Raw genomic sequence first — 12182 nt, 5'->3', positions numbered from 1 at the left:
TTAGTTAGGCTTCAAGTGCATACTTGTTAGTTAAACCTATGTATAAATTGTGACACTAAATACGACTAGTAAGTAGTACAGTAGCAGTACTAGTATACGTCGGTCAAATTATTCATCATGTCCACACATTGAATTGACGTGACAACACGCTGCGCATGAGGTGACACAAGAATCCTAGCGGCGTGTTCGGGTATTCTGGACGTCAGATTTGGAGTACCACTTATTTGTCAAAATCTTTCATCATTCACTTAAAACAGTCGATTTATCATACATTGAGTACCATATAACTGGAATTACCGATGCAAGTCGAAGAAGGATTGGCCGGTGCTGTCGGCTGGCGTCAAGTTCGATCCCACGGATCAGGAGCTGATCGAGCACCTTGAGGCCAAAGCGAGTGCTGACAGCGCGAGATTTTAGTCTCTCATCGATTTGTTCATACCAACCATCGACAGCGAGCACGGCATATGCTACACCCAACCTGAGAAACTTCCAGGTAAGACACCGATCGGCCGTCTACTTGCACGAACATATTCCTTTCTTTATAGCTCTATTTTTCTTTTTAGACGCAGACCTGGTGAAGCAATTACAATTTGACAGTTAATAAAAAGTGAAACAAGTGACTGCAACATGCCAAAGATGTTATGAAAATGCCAACTAGGTACACTAAAACCTGTATTCCACAATACTGCAGGTATCACACTGAGTGGCCTAAGGAAGCATTTCTTCCAACGCAATTCCAGAGCATTCAAAAGGGGCATGTGGACGCGTCACAAGATACAGTCGGAGTGCGGCATGCACGCGATGTGGCACAAGACCGGCAATACCTTGCCGGTGATGGTCAACGGCCGGCAGACGGGCAGCAAAAAAGGTTCTGGTGCTGCACACCAACAAGAACTTCGACTAGCAAAGGAACAACTTGGTGATGCACCAGTACCACCTCGGGGACCTGGAGCAAGAGAAGGAGCGGAAGCTAGTCCTCTGCAAGATTTTCTTCTAGACCAATACTAGGGCCAGGAGTAAAAAGGTTATAAGTTATTTTGGTATAGGTAGTTGTACTACCTTGTCGTCCGCAAGTTGGTATTGTTGTTAACGATCTTTTGGTATGAACTTGCATTTGCTTCCAACCATCATGCCGAGGGTCGACGTGGATATAAAGCTGAATCATTTGTTTCGAAATGAATTTTCAGGCACCTGATTTTTATTTGATGGGTAGCATAAGCACCCGCCATTCGAATTCCCAGTTCTCCAATTTTTTCGAAACAAGTGCATGCACTTATTATCACGATAAAAAAACAATATCTGTGCTGCATCCCAGTTACCAGTCTGTACTTGCAGAATTCTCTCGTTTATTGAGCAAATATATTGTTTTTTTAGGTCGAGCAAGTTTCAACTGGGCTGTAGATTGCCCAGGGTTGGTTTTGCTTTTAACAAGCCCAGCCCATGACGACAACGGGGCACAAAGATCCAGCAGGTATCTACTGGCCTCTGGCCCGCCAGCGTTAGTTATGTTTTGTCTTACAACATCCGCAGGCAGTTTTTTTTACTGAATCAAACACACAGCCCAGTTCTATTTTCCTCTTGAAACACATGTCCTGCATCCGTTTTCTAATCTCTACCTATAGTTTTACTAGTTCGTATACACGTATCATTATATTGAAAACACATAAAATTCCCTTTTCATATTTACATCCTTATTTTTTTTGTTTTTTCCCACCCAGCACTGATTTTTTTACCACTGGTTTTCCCTTAAACCAACTCAATTGTCCCACGTCTTATTTTCTTACAAAAACAAAATGATTTTTTTGGCAAATCAATAAGTTCCTAAAAAAATGTTTATCATTTCGGGATTACAACAGTTCAGACTCCACCGAAATATGCAAAATAAGGTTGAACTTTTTGACCGTGGTCCTCGGTAGAAAATGGGATGTAATAAATTACTTAAGAATTAGCAAATGGGCTAAAAATTATAAAAAATAGCAAATGGGCTTTATGTTGTCTACCACAGATTTGGAGGCTGACTTGTGGGCCTACTAAGTTCATGCGTACACAAGGTTTCTCAAAAAAGAAACTTAGTCAACAATCGACTCAACCAGTGTCAGACCGTTAGATGTTAATCTAACGGTAATCGTGCTTCTTCAGTCTCTGATCTTCCTGCCCCAGCCGCCCAAACTAGCGCCGTCAGAACCGCCTGCTCCCGCCTCCCGTGGCCGGCAGTGCTGCCGGGAAGGCCTCACGGCCCCATCATACTCGCATCCCTGGCCTATCTATCCCTCTACTCACCCACACCTCCTGTTATTTTCCGGCGACGGCAGCCGGACCAATCAACCCTCGTACTCTCCACCGCGTGGGTAGCCACTGTCGTGTCTTCCCCGGCTCCGTGTCGTTCCCTTCGTAGGCCTCGCCGTCGTCCACCACCCTGGTGCTCTCGGCACGGCGTGATCAATGATGTCCATCCAACGACCGTAGTGCTTCTTCAACCTCTGGTCTTCTTGCCCCAGCCGCCCAAAGCAGTGTCGGTCATGTCGCATGCTCCTACCTCCCGTGGCCGGTTGTGCTGCCGTGGAGGCCTCACCGTCCCCATACTACTCCCACCGCTGGCCAGGCCATCCCTCCACTCACCCACTCCCCCTGTTATTCTGCAGCGATGGCAGCCTCACACCGCAGCCGAACCAGTGAACCCTCGTACTCCTCTCCGCGTGGGCATCCACTGCCGCGTCTACCCTGGCTCCGCGTCGTCCCCTTCCTAGGCCTCGCCGTCGTCCACCATCGTGGTGCTCTCGGCGCGGCGTGGTCAATGTGGTTAATGACCGACTTCCATTGGAAGATTACTGTACGTGGAGAGGCTGACAGCTGGGTCCACGGCAGCCGCAAGGAAGTGACTCCTTATTACGCGCAAAATAATTATTCCTCCACCTGACAGCAGGGACCCACCAGACGGGCCACCAGTATTTCATGCAAAAAATGTTTCCCCCCTGACTGCTGGGACCCACTGGATGAGCCATCGTATTTCGCAAAAAAAATGTTTGCCCCTGACTACTGGGACCCACCGAACGGACCATCGTATTTCGCGAAAAAAACGCCCCCCCCACTGTCAGCTCGGACCCACCGGAAGTGCCTCCTTATTATGCACAGAAAAATGAATACTCCCCCTGCTAGCTAGGACCCACCATGGTGGGAGGCTGACTATTGGGCCTACTAAGTTGACGAGGACGGAGGGCTTTCTCAACTTAGTCAATATGAACGATTCTAGCTCCAGTGATTGTATGATGTCCATCCAACGGCCATAGTGCTTCTTCAACCTCTGGCCTTCTTGCTCCAGCCACCCAAAGCAGCGCCGGTCGTGCCGCGTGCTCCTGCCTCTCGTGGCCGGCTGTGATGCCGCGGAGGCCTCACCGCCCCCTACTACTCCCACCGCTAGCCCAGGGTATCCCTCTACTCACCCACACCCCCTGTTATTCTGCGGCGACGGCAGCCTCACGCCGCAGCCGAACCAGTGAACCCTCGTACTCCTCTCCGCGTGGGAATCCACTGCCGCGTCTTCCCCGGCTCCGCGTCGTCCCCTTCCTAGGCCTCGCCGTCGTCCACCGCCTTGGTGCTCTCGGCGCGGCGTGGTCAATGTAGTCAACAACCGACTTCCATCGGAAGAGTACTGTACGTGGAGAGGCTGACAGCTGGGTCCACGGCCACAACCTAGTTTTTTTTGTGATTTGCCAAGTAAGTCGCTTTGTCAGGCCTGTTGGGCTGCAAATCTTTGAAGACTAGGAGAGCTTCATTCGGCTGGCCGAGAAAATGGCCCATCAGTAATGAGAAATGTGTTGTACATTTTTAAAACACATCAAACCAGCAATGAGCTTCAAATATCTTTTTTCATTTTGAGATTTTAAATTACATTAATTTTTATGCGTGAAGAATTTGTTCAATTTTATATTTATATACATTTATTTTTAAAATCAGTTTGAATGTGAGTCGAAATTTCGGGATTAAAAACAGTTCGGACCGCACCAAAATATGCAAAATTTTGTATAAGTTTTTAACCGTGGCCACAATATGGGCTGTAATGCTAACAAAAATAATATGGGCTAAAAGAAACTTAATAATTAGCAAATGGGCTGTAAATTATTAGAAATAATGGCAGATGGGCTGTATGCTGTTTTCCACAGATTTGAGGCTTTCCTAAAAAAAGGTTGACGTACAAGTAGTGACTGTTGGATGGCCATCCAACCGCCGTCGTGCTTCTTCAATCTCTGCTCTTCCTGCTCCAGCCGCTCAAACAAGTGCCGGCGGGACTGCTTGCTCCCTCCTCCCCGCAGCCGGCTCTGCTGCCGCGCAGGCCTCACCACCCCACCGTACTCCCATCGCCGGCCTAGCCATCCCTCTACTCACCCACACCTGTTGTTATTCTCCGGCGACAGCAGACGAACCAGTAAACCCTCGTACAGTCATACTGCCCTCCGTGTGGGAAACAACTGCCGAGTCTTCCCTGCATCCGTGTCATTCCCTTCCTAGGCCTCGCCGTCGTCCACCGCCCTGGTGCTCTCGGCGCGGCCTGGTCAATGTGGTCAACGACCGACATGCATCTGAAGTGGACTTTACGTGGAGAGGCCGACAGCTGGGTCCACGGCCGCATGTAAGGAAATGCCTCCTTATTACGCGCAAAATAATGATTCCTCCACCTGACATCAGGGACCCACCGAAAGGGTCTCTGTATTTCACGAAAAAAACGTTACCGCCGCTGACAGCTCGGACCCACCAGCTATATCTTCGCACGCAAGGAAGTGCCTCCTTATTACGCACAAAAAATGAATACTCCCCCTGTTAGCTGGGACCCAGTATAGTGGCAGGCTGACTTGTGGGCCTACTAAGTTGATGGGGACGGAGGGCTTTGTCAACTTAGTCACTACGCATGATTCTAGCTCCAGTGACCATACGATGTCCATCCAACGGCTGTAGTGCTTCTTCAACCTCTGGTCTTGTTGCTCCACCGCCCAAACCAGCGCCGGTCGTGCCTCGTGCTCCTGCCTCCCGTGGCCGGTTGCGATGTGGCGGAGGCCTCACCACCCCCTACTACTCCCACCGCTGGCCAGGCCATCCCTCTACTCACCCACACCCCCTGTTATTCTGCAGCGACGGCAGCCTCACACCGCAGCGAACCAGTGAACCATCATACTCGTCTACGCGTGGGCATCCACTGCCGCGTCTTCCCCGGCTCCGCGTCGTGCCCTTCCTAGGCCTCGTGCGTCATCCACCGCCCTGGTGCTCTCGGCGTGGCATGGTCAATGTGGTCAAGGCACGGCTTCCATCGGACGTGGACTGTACGTGGAGAGGCTGACAGTTGGGTCCACGGCCGCAGCAAAGAAGTGCCTCCTTATTACGTGCAAAATAATTATTCTTCCACTTGACAGCGGGGACCCACCGGTCGGGCCACCGTATTTCGCCCCCTGACTGATGGGACCCACCAGCTACATCTTCGCACGCAAGGAAGTGCTTAACAGTCGGGACCCACCTGGTCGAAGCGTACGTAGCGTTGTCATTCTGGTCGCGAACGTGTACGTACATATATACTGGTCGATGTAGAGGCGTGCACGTGTCGTAGTAGAGGTGCGCATGTAGCATGTACACGTACGTACAACGGCCAGGGTGCAAGAAAGAAAATACGTCCACGTATGTGTACATACAGGCGGGGTCTCAAACGCCTACTCGCGCATACGTACGGCCAGGGCTCGTGTACATGGCTGGGTCGGAACGGAGAAACAGCGTCGTCGTCATGTTCATGGGGAGGCAACGGAATGCGTCGTGTTCATGGGGAGGCAACGGAATGCGCCGTGTTCATGGGGAGGCAATGGAATGCGTCATGTTCATGGGGAGGGAACGGAATGCGTCGTGTTCATCAGGAGGCCACGGAACGCGTGGGAGCCATGGTCGTGTTCATCGGGAGGGCTTGGACGGAACAGGCGATGGAAATGAGGCCTAGCGTACCGCAAAATGGAGGAAATGGACCTCCTACGTTCGGAACGGGGTCCTGTTGATCGGGAGGGGTGTGGCGTACCGCAAAACAGAGGAAACAGACCTCCTACGGTCGAAACGGGGGTCCTGTTGATCGGGAGGGGTGTGGCGTACCGCAAAACGGACGAAACGGACTTGTGTTGGAGCGCTACAGTCGAAACAGGGGTCCTGTTCATCGGGAGGGGTGTGGCGTACCGCAAAACGGGACTCCACGGGATACTGTTCATCTCCACCGTCGACCTCCTCCAGCCTCCACGGGCTCCTCACTGGTAGAAAAAGGGCCTATAGTCCCGGTTCGTAAGGGCCTTTAGTCCCGGTTCCGGAACCGGGACTAAAGTATCGGTACTAATACCTCCCCCTTTAGTCCCGGTGCAATCCAGAACCGGGACTAAAGGCCCTCCACGTGGGCAGTGCGCAGAGCCCAGTCAGGAGACCCTTTGGTCCCGGTTGGTGGCACCAACCGGGACCAATAGGCATCCACGCGTCAGCACTTCTCTGGCTGGAGTTTTTTTTTAAAGGGGGGGGTTGGGGGTTTTGGGGGGTTAATTTAGGTGTTTCATATATTGTGTTAGCTAGTTATAATTAATAGAGAGAAGTGTCCTCTGTTATGTCCATGCTTGGTCGACGCTACGTACTATACATACGTATAGAGAGGACTAGACACGCTAGCTAGCTAGTAAGCAAACGAAGGAAACAGAAGATCGTCATGAACATATATGCATACAGAGAGAAGTGATATCGACCACCTCTCCTTCTCCGAGAGATTGGTCGAACAACAAGTTCTTGTATATCTATCTGACACTACCGGCTACATATATACAATAATTATCTCTTACAAATATAATCATACGGACTCAGGGTCCACATAGAATTCTCCGTCTTCAGGGATCACGTGGTCAAGAAAGAATGCCGCCAATTCCTCTTGAATTGCTCGCATGCGAGCTGGTGCTAGGAGTTCATCCCGCTTCTGAAACATCTAATTTGAAGAAGGGGGTCAATACATATATATATATATATATATATATGTATAAATGAATGAAACTCAACACAAATGATGGTAATAAAATAAAATTGTGAATGTTGTTATTTACGTACTTCATATTGTTCGTTAGAGTACCCGCCCCGCTCACAGGTCGTGTGGCGGAAGGACTCGCAGATGTAGTATCCACAGAAATCATTCCCTTGTTCCTGCCACAACCACTTTACAAGAAATAGAGGTCAATCAAACTGATAAGCAAGAATGCTAAATGGTATTGATGAAACTAGCGCTTGAATCACTAGGAGATGCGCGGAACATGCTACTATAGTACTTACTTTTGGGTGTCTAAATTCCAGCTCCTTCGGCAGTTCTGGAACTGTTTTGGTGAATTTTCTCCAAACCCTGCCGGACAAAGAAAACAATTACTTGATATCAGGAAATGAACAAAGTTGCTGATATGGTGGATAATGATCGATTTAACTTACTTCTTGAGGATTTCAGTCATGTCCGCATACTCCTTGGGATCTTTTCGTTTAGAGTCCAAGACGGTTACTACTCCCTGCTCAAGCTTAATCTCTAGGAGAATATAGTGGAAACTGCACACACATGCATAACTCATGAATTACATTACTATAACCTTGACTAATATATAAGGGAAATCAAATACGCACAAGACAGTAACACTCACCTGAAGTTGTAAGGAAAGAGTATTATATCTTTGTTTTGATTTATTACGAACGATCGTAGCAAGTTGGCCTCGGTAGCTGCGGCATGAAGTTTAACCTGAGTTGCATCTATGAGATATGTGTTAATGAACCCAATATCACCGACTTGTCTTTTCTTCAATTCGGCGATCTTCAATCTGAATAATATAGTGAGGATGATTATAAATACATGCAATGAAAGAGCTAAGCTATATAGAGAAACTTAATGACAGAAGTAGTACTACTTACAGACAGTAGCAGGCAACCGTTGTTTTATCGAGGGCCAATTGATTGAAAAACTGATAGAACTCCTCAAATGGAACAGGCAACGGATCAATTCCAACGAGGTCATGCTCCTTTTTAACTTTCACATACAAAGTACTCCTCCCCCCAGAGTCTCTGCAAATTTTCAAGTACCAATCATGCAATCTTCGCATCATCGTTGATAGAGATCTTTCATCTTTGACGAGAGGCTTCCCGTACTCGTATCTTTGTATCTGCACGTCCATGGGTTCATAATGTACTTCGTCGGGCAGGTAATCTGCAAGATTGCTATAACCGGGCACCATCCTCGGATCATTAACGACGTTGTGGCTAGGCACCTTGAGCGGGGGGCATGATTGCTTCGCTTGTTCGCCGAGCTGGGCAATTTGTTTCCCAGCTCGTCGTTCTTTCAGCCTTTGATCACTGACAGTACTTCCTGACCACTCCGCTTCGGCAAATTCCTTTCCAATAATGCAGTCATAGTTTCCTTTCGGCGGATCAGACTTCGGTGGTTTTGTCAGGGCAGCCAGAGTGTGCTTCACTTTCACCCGATCTACCTTCTCCTCCGGAGGTGGATGTTTCTTTGCTTTCACCCCTTCAAAGAAGTTCCTCACTTCTTCTCGCGCGATCTCGGCGTTCTCCTCCAGGGTCCTCTCATATGGTAACTTCTCTGGAGTCTTCAAAGAAGGACCGAATCTGTATGTCCTCCCGCCTCTGGTTGTACTGCTAGACGCCGACCGAGCAGACGGAGCGGTTGTCTTCTTTACTTGCTTAAGAGGCGGAGGAGAAGGACTACGACGCGCCAGAGCAGCTGGAGCGGCGGCAGGTCTCTTCCGCCCTTGCTGACGAGGCGGATAAGGACGAGGCTGGCTGCTCGGGCGCGTCGGCGCAGGCGGAGAAGGAGGCGGAGTGCCGCCACACGCCGGAGAAGGAGCCGGCCGAGGGCCCTGATCTTCACTCGCCGGAGGAGGAGGCGGTGCAGGCAGAGTGCCCTGACTCGCCGGAGGAGGAGGAGGAGGCGGTGGCGTCCAGTTCGGAAGGTTGATGAGCTCCTTCCGCCATAGGCATGGAGTCTTCAGAGCAGACCCCAGCCGAGTCTCCCCTTCACCGGTAGGGTGGTCAAGCTGGAGGTCCTCAAATCCCTCCGTTATCTCATCCACCATCACCCTAGCATATCCTTCTGGAATCGGCCGGCAGTGAAAAGTTGCGCCGGGTTCAGTAGGATAAACAGAGCCAACAGCCGCCTTGACCTTCAAAATCATCCATTGCGTCATAAGGTGGCAATTTTGAGACTCCGTTATAGCATCCACGGGATAGCTGGCAGGAGCCGTCAAGGCATGCTCCAGCTGAAGCAGCTCGGTGGAAGCCACGCTGCTTCTGCGCTGAGATGGCGGGGTAGCTTCGGGGGAGGCTTCGGCAGTACGTTTGCTATGATTTGCTTCTCGTTCCTCTATTGCGTCTACCCTTGCTTGCAGCGCCTGTATTTGGGTCTACTGCACTTTTTTCCTCCTCTCATGGGATTTGTAACCTCCTGCGTCCGAAAACCCAACCTTCCACGGAATGGAGCCTGGAGTGCCTCGTGTCCGTCCAGGGTGCTCAGGATTCCCGAGGGCCATTGTGAGCTCGTCGTTCTCTCTGTCTGGAAAGAACGTCCCTTCCTACACTGCTTCGATATACTGCTTAAGCTTACTGACTGGTATGTCCATTTGATCGTTCGTCCAAATGCACTTCCCTGTTACAGGGTCCAGTGTTCCGCCAGCCCCGAAGAACCAAGTCCGGCAACGGTCTGGCCAGTTAATTGTCTCTGGTTCGATCCCTTTATGAACCAGATCATTCTCAGTCTTGGACTACTTAGGCTGGGCTACGAGGTAGCCACCTGACCCCGTGCGATGGTGAAGCTTCTTCTTCGCAGCATTTTGCTTGTTTGTCGCCGACATCTTCTTACTCTTTTCTGATGTCTTGTGGGCCACAAATGCAGGCCAGTGATCTCTGATCTTCTCATATCTGCCCTTGAATTCTGGTGTCTCATTATTTTCGACAAACTTATTCAGCTCTTTCTTCCACCTCTTGAATAGTTCTGCCATCCTCTTCAGAGCAAAAGACTTGATTAATTTCTCTTTAACTGGGTTCTCTGGATTATCCTCAGGCGGCAGGGTGAAATTTGACTTCAGCTCAGTCCAAAGATCATTTTTCTGCATATCATTGACATAAGACACCTCAGGGTCTTCTGTAGCCGGCTTAAACCATTGTTGGATGCTTATCGGGATCTTATCCCTAACCAGAACCCCGCACTGAGCAACAAATGCGCTCTTTGTCTGGAGGGGTTCAATAGGTTGCCGTCGGGCGCGATTGCTATGATCTCAAACTTTTCATCCGAGCTCAACTTTTTCTTCGGGCCTCGTCTCTTTACCGAAGTTGTGCTCGATCCGGAGGGCTAGAAAAAAGAACAAATACTTAATTAATATGTGTACATACCAAAACAATGAATGCATCAATCAGCTAGTCAGCATAGGCTTAACTAATATATATACCTGGCCGGACTCGGTTCGGTCACCGGAGCCGTCATCACGGTCTCCTTCTTGCACCGGCATTGGGTCACCGGAGCCGTCCTCATGTTCTTCTTCTTGCGCCCGCATTAGGTCACCGTAGCCAGCGTGTTCACCCTCTCCTTCCAGACCATCGGTTTCGTTGAGAAACAACGAGATGGCATCACTTCCTTCTGCGATTATGTCCCTCAACAACGCTTCTTTTGTTGCTTCGTCTAGGGCGGTGTCCATAGTTTCTACAAATATTTACAACATGGCAATTATTATTCAAACATGACAGATGGATATATTAGTGCCAAATGTAGAACTAGCTACTTAATCATAGTAAGCTATTGGGAGGGGGTATATATCGACAACGACGACACTACATCTATGTCCCTCGACGACCCTCGTTCCTGATAAAAAAAAGAGGAAGAAGAAGAAAAAAAAGAGGAGAAGAAAGAATAGAGGAGATCTTTTTTTTCTTCTTCCTCTTCTTTTTTTATCCTCTTCTTCCTCTCATGTTCGATAGGATCGCCGAGGGGTCGGGAGGTTGCCTAGTGTCAAGGGATTCAACAAAACCATGTCTTCATCATTAGGCGAAAGTAACATGTGCATGATGGTACGAAGCTCTTCAAAGTTGTTCTGGAATAGAGTCCCAGATAGGATAATTCGCTTTTTGGTACAAAGTTCAGCAAGAGCCTTCCGAATATCGCTATTTGGAAGGCCTTTGCTGAATTCGTACCAAAAGGCGGATTATTCTATCCGGGACTCCATTCCAGAACAACTTTGCAGAACTTCGTACCAACATGCCCTGGTTACTTCCGGCTAATGATGAAGGCATGGATTTCTTCAATACTTTGACACTAGGAAACCTCTCTCCACTTCCGGCTAATAATAATAAGAAGAAGAAGAAGAAGAAGAAGAAGAAGAAGAAGAAGAAGAAGAAGAAGAAGAAGAAGAAGAAGAAGAAGAAGAAGAAGAAGAAGAAGAAGAAGAAGAAGAAGAAGAAGAAGAAGAAGAAGAAGAAGAAGAAGAAGAAGAAGAAGAAGAAGAAGAAGAAGAAGAAGAAGAAGAAGAAGAAGAAGAAGAAGAAGAAGAAGAAGAAGAAGAAGAAGAAGAAGAAGAAGAAGAAGAAGAAGAAGAAGAAGAAGAAGAAGAACAGAAAAAGAAGAGGAGAAGAAGAAAGGAATAGTGGAGAAGAAGAGAAAATAGAATATATTATATTCTATTTTATCTTCTTCTCCACTATTCCTTTCTTCTTCTCCTCTTCTTTTTCTTCTTTTTTCTTCTTCTTATTTATTTCTCCTCTTCTTTTCGGTAGAGGAAACCCTAAATAGCTAGCAAGTATAGTGGGTGTGAGATACATGTGGCCTTCGGTGTCGGACACTACATCCACGTCCCACAAGTGACGTGGGCGTCGAAGCCCGCACCACTTGTGGGATGTGGGTGTAGTGTCCGACACCGACGGTACATGTATCTCACACCGACGAGACTTTCTATTTAGGGTTTCTCCTCTACCGCTCCTCGACCTCTCGACGACCCTCGTTCCTGATAAAATAAAGAGGAAGAAGAAGAAGAAGAAAGAATAGAGGAGAAGACTTCCTCTTCTTCCTCTCCTCTTCTTCTCCCTCTTCTTCCCCTTCTTCCTCGCCTCTCTCATGAATGTCCGGCGTTCTCAACCCCCCCCCCACCCTCGACCCCTAG

This window comes from Triticum dicoccoides, chromosome 3A (genome assembly GCF_002162155.2).
Source record: "Triticum dicoccoides isolate Atlit2015 ecotype Zavitan chromosome 3A, WEW_v2.0, whole genome shotgun sequence".
Lineage (NCBI taxonomy): Eukaryota > Viridiplantae > Streptophyta > Magnoliopsida > Poales > Poaceae > Triticum > Triticum dicoccoides.
This window is presented reverse-complemented; position numbering follows the sequence as displayed.